The 7,650-nt window shown below is 34.2% G+C and overlaps 7 non-coding genes across 7 annotated transcripts; all 7 read left to right on the top strand.

Moving 5' to 3' along the window:
* The first annotated feature begins 205 nt into the window (after positions 1-205).
* On the top strand, positions 206-279 carry TRNAN-GUU (transfer RNA asparagine (anticodon GUU)). The gene has a single exon. It is a non-coding gene; the product is annotated as a tRNA-Asn (tRNA).
* Positions 280-2,014: 1,735 nt separating this feature from the next.
* Positions 2,015-2,088, top strand: TRNAN-GUU (transfer RNA asparagine (anticodon GUU)). The gene has a single exon. It is a non-coding gene; the product is annotated as a tRNA-Asn (tRNA).
* A 554-nt stretch (positions 2,089-2,642) lies between these two features.
* On the top strand, positions 2,643-2,716 carry TRNAN-GUU (transfer RNA asparagine (anticodon GUU)). Its single transcript has one exon. It is a non-coding gene; the product is annotated as a tRNA-Asn (tRNA).
* Positions 2,717-2,985: 269 nt separating this feature from the next.
* On the top strand, positions 2,986-3,059 carry TRNAN-GUU (transfer RNA asparagine (anticodon GUU)). Its single transcript has one exon. It is a non-coding gene; the product is annotated as a tRNA-Asn (tRNA).
* Positions 3,060-3,542: 483 nt separating this feature from the next.
* Positions 3,543-3,616, top strand: TRNAN-GUU (transfer RNA asparagine (anticodon GUU)). Its single transcript has one exon. It is a non-coding gene; the product is annotated as a tRNA-Asn (tRNA).
* A 493-nt stretch (positions 3,617-4,109) lies between these two features.
* On the top strand, positions 4,110-4,183 carry TRNAN-GUU (transfer RNA asparagine (anticodon GUU)). Its single transcript has one exon. It is a non-coding gene; the product is annotated as a tRNA-Asn (tRNA).
* Positions 4,184-4,461: 278 nt separating this feature from the next.
* Positions 4,462-4,535, top strand: TRNAN-GUU (transfer RNA asparagine (anticodon GUU)). The gene has a single exon. It is a non-coding gene; the product is annotated as a tRNA-Asn (tRNA).
* Positions 4,536-7,650: the final 3,115 nt, after the last annotated feature.

The raw sequence follows: 7,650 nt of genomic DNA, 5'->3' as shown, positions 1-7,650 counted from the left end.
TTTAACTTAATAATCGTCCCGTTGCGTTATAACGTACAACGTTATAACACAACTATTTGTAGTTTATTGTGAATGGACATTATAATAAATAAGAAAACAATTACAATAATGTATAACACTAAAACACAAAGCATACTTTCAGGAGGCACATTATATATGTATAACTCTTTCAAAACACACATTATTGTCCGTAACATCACACATCGCCTCCGTGGCGCAATTGGCTAGCGCGTTCGGCTGTTAACCGAAAGGTTGGTGGTTCGAGCCCACCCGGGGGCGCATCGAATATTTTGTATAGATTAATAATTTAATTTAAATCGAAATCTTAGTAGCAATTAGAGTAAAATTATGGAACTAAATAAACATTTAATAAACTAAATTGTCCACTTGAAAAAAAAAATTGAAGAAAATCAGACATCTATAACCAATTTTTTTTTTTTGGCAATAAATGTTATTCGCAAAATTTTAACTTTTGTTGGGGAGGAAGGATTGGGCCGATAAATTAAATATTAACATCAGATCTTTGATTAAGAAAAATATGTAAATATATCAAGTTTGAAAAGAATCGCCGACGTGTTTCGCAAGTAAATACCGTAAATATTTGTGGGAGAGGTACCAGAATAGGTAGGCCGATATTTATCATTTTCACATTGAAACTTGCGTTACTCAAAATATTGGAATATATGATTTTAATTTAAAGAGAATCTTATGTATATTTCGCATTTTATGAGAGATATTATTATTCGAAAAATTGACCCATTGTGGAGGTACCAGAAGGTGTGAACAGATATATCCTAACTTCACACCAGATCTTGTGTTAATTAAAATATTAGGATGTGTGAAATTTGCAGAAAATCGAACCCTTATTTCAAATTTTATGAGAGTTATAATTATTCCAAATTTTGATCCTTTGTGGGGGAGGTACTTGATAGAGTGAAAATATTGGGATTTCCAAAGTTTGCATAAAATCGTATCATCCATTTTCTTTCTATGAGGTAAGTTATAAGAGTATGAGGAGGTCCATGTTACCCATCTGAGAACTCGATCTATATTTGGCAATAATATTACAATGTACCAAGTTAGAACCAAATCGGATAATTCCTTTGAGAGTAATTGTGAGCACCAGCAAGGACAGAGAGGGGGAAATTCACCGTTAGATTGACTCTAAATTTCCTGAAACGGAATTGCTCCAAAGATATCTATGGTCTAAAACCGTCATTTCGATGAGACACATTTTGGCCGCATCAAATGATATATACCCTCCGTAGCCTCATGGCTGAGGGTATAAAAATTGGACATATTCTTCAAAAAAAAAAAAAAATAAATAAATAAATAAATAAATAAAATTAATAAAAATTGTTTATCATCCTCAATATAATCTCATGTTCATCACATATTCAATACATACTTACAATGCTACTTTTTATGCTATTCCTTACAAAGTATATACTCATAAAAAGTAAGATGTGGGACAGATGCTACATGGTGGGTCAAGGACCAATATTTCTTTTTGGACCAATTAAACCCTCGGAACATGGTGTTGAAGTGTTTCATTAAAACTTTGTTTTGGGAGCTAAATTTGTGAAAATTTGAGAATACATTGTTATTGGAGTGGGATTTAAATTAAGGCGGAGTCTTTTGAAATTAGATTATATACTTTGAGAGCTCGAAGGTTGAATATTGATATGGGATTCATGATTGTTCCGAGAAACCAGATATTTTTATGAATTCATATAATATTCATTCTTTTTTTTAATCTCAATGTCATATAATATTGTTCTACCCAACTTTTACATCTAAAATTACACACAAGTCTGCTTCGATGAAGTAAAAATAAATACTTTGAAATTGTTGCGGTTATTTTGTTGACGTCAGCATTTGTTTGATTTACTTTAACTTAATAATAAATCATAATTTATCGATTAAATAAATGCTAAGTGGATGATTTTCAGCTACCGATATTCATGTATGTCGATCTTGAGAACATGTATAGACTACGCACAGTGGTCATATAGCCTCCGTGGCGCAATTGGCTAGCGCGTTCGGCTGTTAACCGAAAGGTTGGTGGTTCGAGCCCACCCGGGGGCGACATATTTTATTGTAATGTCTGACTGAAAAATTAGGAGACTATAATTGTGCAATGTGACCCATATAAAATAAATCGGTTGTAATAAGCAAAAGAGCAGAAGAGTTGGTAAAAAAAATATTACACAAAAAAATGAATCTGGAAAAATAAATATTATATATTTTTGTATATAAGAATTATTATATTATTATATATATTAGTGGTTTTCAGGTGGTTACTATTTGTTAAATTGTTCTAGTAGAAATTACCCCAACTTTTGTTCGGTTTTGGTCTTTTTTTAAAAATTGGAAGCCTTTTAAATCATAAAAAAAAAACAAATTGTGCTTCCTTAGGAACAATTGGGCGCCAAAAAGTACTCAAGTCAGCCTTCTAGTCTTTGAAATGTACTTTTACTAATCTAATCTATTTTTTTTTTTAATTTTCTATATTTTCATTTAAATAAGCAAAATCCTTCTCCTGGTTTGGTCGATATTTTTACTTGAGTCATGAATATTCCAAGCTTTTCTCATAATAAATTATGGTTTAGTTTCTAACATGGTATAATTGCAGACATGTTGCCTCCGTGGCGCAATTGGCTAGCGCGTTCGGCTGTTAACCGAAAGGTTGGTGGTTCGAGCCCACCCGGGGGCGCAAAATGATTTTTGTATAAAAATAAACACAACATGAGTAGAAAGCTGAAAATCCCTTTACTAGAGAAAAGGTCATAACGAACGACGTTGCCTTGGTTCTGGACATTTGTTAATCAAAGCCTAAATTCGATTTGCTACGTTCTATTTTTTACAGTTTCGAATTAAAATTTTTAGTCCGTCTTAAAAATTTCGAGTTTAGGTCCATTGCCCACATAGAAGTTATAGATTTGAATAAACAGTAGTTTAATATTTTTGCACAGTAACCCTATCGCCTCCGTGGCGCAATTGGCTAGCGCGTTCGGCTGTTAACCGAAAGGTTGGTGGTTCGAGCCCACCCGGGGGCGCAATATGTTTTTGAAATAAATGTTTGATTTGAGAAAATTACAAAATATATGCAGGTGGGGAATATATTGGCTCAAATCTTAGATCCATAATCTTCTGAGAATCCAGAGGAGCATGTTGGTATAGTAAGATTTTCCTTAAGATCATGTCCCAGAACATACATGCATTTGGTATATATCGGAGCCCAGGTCCTCCGCCACTTCTTGTAAATTCGATACTTTTCTCATGACCTTAGGTTTCTTTTCGGTCCATTCCCTAGGAAGTAGAAACCTGATACTACTTTTATTATTTTATTATTATTATTTATTTACTACGATTTTTTTTAAGAATATTAATATAAAATATAATTCAAACAAATGCTCTGTTCCAGAACCTGCAATTTTTTCCTCTACCATAAAGGAAAAATCGGTTATGGTAGTAAACACTTTTACAGTCTTGCAATTCTTGCCACAAATCAAAAATATTTTTACCACAGTGGTTGTATCGCCTCCGTGGCGCAATTGGCTAGCGCGTTCGGCTGTTAACCGAAAGGTTGGTGGTTCGAGCCCACCCGGGGGCGAAATAAGTTTTTGTGATCATTAAAGGAAATTACACATACCATAAATACAATGCATATATAAGAGCATGATAAAATTCAGGATAGGCTTTGAGTTTCTGGAGAAGGTTGATGGATCCCATGATCCAACATTACTCCTTTCGATTACGCTCTTTTTTATATATATGTTGTCATCTAATATCGGCTGCTGCTGACAAATTATATGATTTGCCCTTATGATTAACCCATCCTTTATATATTGAAATCGGATACTACATTTTTCTCTATTCTGTTTTTTGTATTTTTTACTAAATAATATATATATATATATATATATATATATATATATATATATATATATATATATATATATATATATATATATATATATATATATATATATATATATATATATATATATATATATATATAATATATATATATATATATATATATATATATATATATATATATTTAACAACTTCAATTTAAAATGTTTTTGCACAGTGGTCGCGTTGCCTCCGTGGCGCAATTGGCTAGCGCGTTCGGCTGTTAACCGAAAGGTTGGTGGTTCGAGCCCACCCGGGGGCGCAAAATATTTTTGAGAAATATAAAACACATTATTTTCAGAAATTAAACAACCCTTTACTGGAAAAAGTATTACCAGTGCAAGGTGGAGCGGTTGAAGGTTATACCAGCTTTGATTTAATAAATCAAGTCCTCTACTTGGTTTTGCTAATATCCTCCATCTTTTAGAGCCTTTTTATGTTCATATGTGTTGTTAAAAATTTAGAACTTATAATTTTTAAATTTGAAGTTATAAATTTCACTTTACAGCAGCAAAATACTTTTTCCACATTGGTCGTATCGCCTCCGTGGCGCAATTGGCTAGCGCGTTCGGCTGTTAACCGAAAGGTTGGTGGTTCGAGCCCACCCGGGGGCGCATTGATTTTTTACCAACAATTGTTTACAATTCTGGATTAAATGTAGATATCTGTCCAACTTTCTTTGACATTCAAAACTTTTGAGTATCTTCCAATATTCGCATGAGGTATTTTGGGATAGGCGAATAGGCCAATATCCCATCTTCACACCAGATCTTTTGTTAATAAAAATATTAGGATGAGTGAAATTTGAAGACAATCGGAGTCTTGTTTCGCATTTTATAAGAGTTATAATTATTCAAAATTTTGACCCTTTGTGGGGGATGTGTCAGAAGAAGTGATCCTATATATCCAATTTCTCCACCAAGTCTTGTTTGGATGCTCAATTCGCATTTTATGACGTTTTGGTTATTTAAAAAAATTAACACTTTGTCGGTAAGGAACCAGAATGAGTGGACCGATACCTCCGATTTTCCAAACGGATCATGTTTTGATGGAAATATTGAGATGTACCGAGTTTATAATGGGTTCGGATGCTCATTACGTGTTTTATGACGTTTTGCTAATTTTAAATTTTGACCTCTTGTGGGTGAGGTACCGGAAGGAGTAGATCTAGTGACCATTAAAAATAGGTATGTGTAAAATTTGAGATCAATCTGTCTTTGATTTCACATTTTATGAGTGTTATAATTAGTCCCAATTTTGACCAGTTGTGAGGGAGGTAATTGAAGGAGGGGATCGATATTTTAAATGCTCGCACCTGTCATAGTACTGACAAAAATATTGGGATTTGCAAAGTTTGCTCAAAATTTAATAATTATTTTTGTTTTTTGAGGTAAATTATTTTCTTTGAAAATTTTGACCTTTTGTGGGGGTGGTATCAGAAGGAGTGAACCCACATTGTTCATCTCCGAACTCAATATAAGTTTGACAATAATGTTAAGATGTACCAAGTTTGGATCAAATTGGATACTCCCTTCGAGGGTTATCATGCGCACCAGTCAGACAGACAGATGGACGGACACTGCCAGGCGACTTCAAATGTCCTGTAAAGCAATTGAACCAAAGAGATCTAGGGTATAAAACTGTTACTGCAATGAGGCACGTTTTCGTGGTATCAAATGATATACAGGGTGAGGTGAAAAAACTGCAACCAACTCCAGACTGCTGTCATTTCTATGACACTCGTCCGACAGCTGTTAAACATCAGCAGAAACGGTTCGAAAAGTAAAGAAGCGAAAACCGAGTCGCAGTCACCAAAACCACCCAAGAATGGTTACAAAATGTAGTTCCAGCCCACAATGGTTATTGTGTCTGGAGCATTTTGGAAAGCAAGATTGGCACTAAAAAATACCAAAGTGTCGATCACCCCAAACAAGCGCTTCGCCAGGAATGGGCCAAAATACCGCAGAGCAACCAACCGACATTTTTTGTTTTCATTCAAAAAAAAAAAAAAAAAAAAAAAAATAGGAAAAACGTAACAAGTAAAAAAAACATTAAGTTAGGCCGGGCCAAACTTTTAATGCCCTCCATTAGTAGAGGAAACATTAGAGCCCATTATGACCCACATATACCAATTTTTAGACATATTCATTGGAAAATGTGCCCCCATATAACGGTACCTCCCGATATTCGGTATTTTGATGGTTTTAGGATATTATTGGCCGGAATTGTTTCAAATTTGGTATTTGAAGTTCGCAATGGATACTACATCCTAAGTCAAAAAATGAGCCATGTAGGTCCAAGTTATCATATAGGCCCCACATAACGGTACCCCCGATATTCGGTATTTTGATGATTTTAGCGACATTATTTAGCAGAATCGTTCCAAATTTGGTATTTGAAGTTCGTAATAGATACTGCAGCATAAAACAGAAAATGGGCCATATAGTTCCACGTCCTCATATAGCCCCCATGTACCGTACCCCCCGATATTCGGTATTTTGATGATTTTAGCTACATTATAAACAGATTTTTCTTCAAGTTTCGCATTTAAATATTGTAATGACAAAAGTTGCCTATGCAGGCCCACGTCGTCGTATAAGCATTCGGTACTTTTAAGATTTTAACAGAATTTTTAACGGATTTTATTTTTTGGAAATTGCCAAATTTGTAGCAAATGGTGGAGGGTATTAAAACTTACGAACGAACTTACAACTTTTTTACTTGTTTTTGTCTCACCCTGTATACCGTCTGTAGTCATATGGGAGAGGACTTTAAAATACTAGGGTTATTTTGGTCCTTTTTGGAAAATAGTTAAAAAAGCTCATTTTAAATGGGACCATGCCACTTACAAAGGGACCCCTAGATTTTGAAATATATTCCGAAAAATTGAAAAAAGTATTTTGGATCACTTTATGAAATATCTGTTCAAATAATGGTGTATATCGGTCTATAGTCCTTAAAAAGGTAAAATCCGAATTAAAGTATTTATAGCTTAAGGCATATTTTTAATTTAATATCTCCAAATTTTGAGTTGTGCCATTTTTGTCATTCTTCTAAAGGGTTGTTACAACCCAAAACCACGTTATGGGAAAATTGAATATGGGGATATATACATACATATATTTATGGAGAATTTTTAGTCCCAAATATCAAATAACAACTGACTTGGTTGGAAATTGGAACCAAAACTTTCGAAATATCCAAAAACAACGGGTACCCCTATAGGCGACTTATACAATCCATTTTCAATCCAAAACACCTTAGGAGTGTTAAACAAATCTAGCCCTATTTTATCTTGAGTCACCGCTTCTATGAAACGACCATAAATTGGAGGTGTGAACCCTATTGCATTAGTTTACCGTTTCTTTGAAACTGTTCGCTGGGACATTGGACACTGATAAATCGGCAAAAATTTGTTGTCACTTGAACAAGTTAGGGAACATGCAAATAACCTCCCAAACAATTCGCCATACACCCATTCAGATATCCGCCCAGCCGGCCGAGTGCAAAGTGTGTACATACATACATTACGAGTGTGTATGTATGTATGTCGGTTCATTCCATGTGTCTGTGCGGCAAGTGTTCATCATTTTAATGAAAACGACTTCGTCACAGTTAATCGAAAAAGAATGAGCAGATCACAGGCGGACAGTATTAAGAAAAAACGCAAATGAATAAAAAACGAAATGTCTCCCACTATAAGCGACCGAAATTCGAATTAAATCCACA

The sequence above is a fragment of the Musca domestica genome, unplaced genomic scaffold (assembly GCF_030504385.1).
Source record: "Musca domestica strain aabys unplaced genomic scaffold, Musca_domestica.polishedcontigs.V.1.1 165, whole genome shotgun sequence".
Classification (NCBI taxonomy): Eukaryota; Metazoa; Arthropoda; class Insecta; order Diptera; family Muscidae; genus Musca; species Musca domestica.
Note: the sequence above shows the minus strand (reverse complement) of the source record. Positions and strands in the feature narration are given on the sequence as shown.